Raw genomic sequence first — 2,305 nt, forward strand, 5'->3', positions numbered from 1 at the left:
TGCCACAGACTATGCAATTTGAAATTCTCGGATGGAAGATCTCCTCAGTTGCAGAGATTTATTTGATGCCTTGGATGTCAAAGGAAAAAATCCTAACCCCACCAAAAAAATAAAATGGAAAAAATTGAACACGAAAATGATCGATCAAATTTGACAATAGATCGATCACAGTGTCTTCCATCATGTTGTGAAGTAAACAAATGCATATGCTATCTAACAGAAGTTGGATGACATGTACCAAGTCAAACTCACTTAGAATAAAGCTTTGTTGATTAGGCAATTGGTGAATTTAAAGTTAAAAATTGAAACTTCTGTAGTCAAACATACTAGTGAGTTTTAAGACTTGGTACATCAATAATCTGTGATCAAGTTACGACTAAGGGATTAGGATAAACACTCATACTTCTTAGCTCTCTTCTTAACAGCTAGAAGACATTAGTAGTTTCTCTCAGCAATTTGGCCCTAAATGACAAACTTACAATGGGATGGTAACAAACACCCTACTTAATGAGGAGACTAGAAAAGAGGACATAGGCAATAATTAGTCACATGCTCTTGTCATAGAAAAAAGGGAAGACAACAAAAAGGTAGCCAAGACAAAGGGAGAGATAAGAGCCAAAATAAACGTAGATCCACATATGGAAGGAGACCAACATAGAAATGCCATTATTGAAGTCGAGAGGGTCACTTAAAGAAGCACTATAGGAAGATGTTGTGAGAGCAGTAATAGAAAAGCAATAATTAATCAAAGAAGGATGGAAAAGCGCTAGTCATTGTTAAAGGAGAAATGACATGCTACTTCACCCATGAAGAGACATGCCTTCACATTTTGTAATATCTTACCATGTCACTTTGTACAAAGATTTCTTCAAAACAAACAATGTAGGAGACTTTGGTACAGTGAAAATGGAAAATACTAGTTTTGTAAAGATTATTTGAATTAATGATGTTCAGATATAGACCAACATTAGATATATAATTACTTTGAAGGATGTATGATATGTTTCAGACATTTAGCTTAATCTGGTTTCAGGAATAGCCTTTAATTATGAAGGCTACGGCAACCACTCACATGGAAAATGACTAAAGGTGCCATGGTTATTGCCTGAGACATGTTTGTAGAATACTTTACAAGGCTCTTGTAAAGATTTATGCAGACAATAGAAGGTGAGGTGTCTCAAAATATATGGCATTGAAGACTCAATCATGTAAGTGAGAAAGAATTGTCTAAGTTGATGAAGAAGAAGGTTACCACTATTTCCAAGGATATTATACTAAAAACTTGTATCATCATTTATATGGTAAGTAATGTAAAGTCTCATTTAAGTTCTCTTCAACAAGAAGATCAGAGTTGCTCAGTTTGGTGGACTCTAACATATCTAGTCCCTTGAAGGTGGAATCACTAGGTGGCAACAAATATTTCTTAACATTTTATTGATGATGCTTCTCAGAAGGTACATGTTTATTTCTTGAAATTGAAGGATTAAGTTTTAGATCACTGCAAATAGTTCAATCTCATGATAGAGTGAGATAAGAACAAAGCTAAAGTGTCTCTAATTAAACAATGGAAGTAAGTATACCTCCATTAAGTTTGATGCCTACTACAAAGAGTAGGGCATTAGACATGAGAAGAAGATCCCTTGCAACCTATAACATAATGAAGTAGTTGAGAGAACTAATTCGACAATCATGGAAAAAGTCAGAAGCATGATCAATATGGCTAAGTAACCAAAGCCATTTTAAGTACAAGTTATTCTTACCACTTACTATTTGATTAATAGATCAACATCAGTACCATTGAATTTAGAAATTTCAAAGAAAGTATGGTATAGTAAGAATCCTTCCTACTTTCACTTAAAAGTATTTGGATGTTTAACCTTTGCACATATATTCAAAGGGAGCTTAAGAAGAACTTGGATACAGATTATAGGTCCAAAGGCAAAGAAGATTATTAGAAGTAGGGATGTAGTAATCCATAAAAACTATGTAGTAGAAGACACTGAAAAGCCCAAGAAGTCTTCTAGTTTTAGTGCTTATGATATTGTTCCTGATCCAGCACTAGCACAAACCACCACAGATGATAATAGGGTGCATAGAGAATTGCTAGAAGCAGAATAAGAAAGAAAAGGTGATGTTAGGCAGTGAGAAACTTAATCACCATAAGCTGTAGGACCATAATAGCAATTAAATAATGGTATACTTCCTAAAAAAGAATTTACAGGTTTCAAGATCTGAACAAGGCCATATTCCATTAAAAAGATATCTAGATTTTCAATATAATCAGCTTACTAAAGAGGGGGAGCCA

This window comes from Ziziphus jujuba, chromosome 10 (assembly GCF_031755915.1).
Source record: "Ziziphus jujuba cultivar Dongzao chromosome 10, ASM3175591v1".
Lineage (NCBI taxonomy): Eukaryota > Viridiplantae > Streptophyta > Magnoliopsida > Rosales > Rhamnaceae > Ziziphus > Ziziphus jujuba.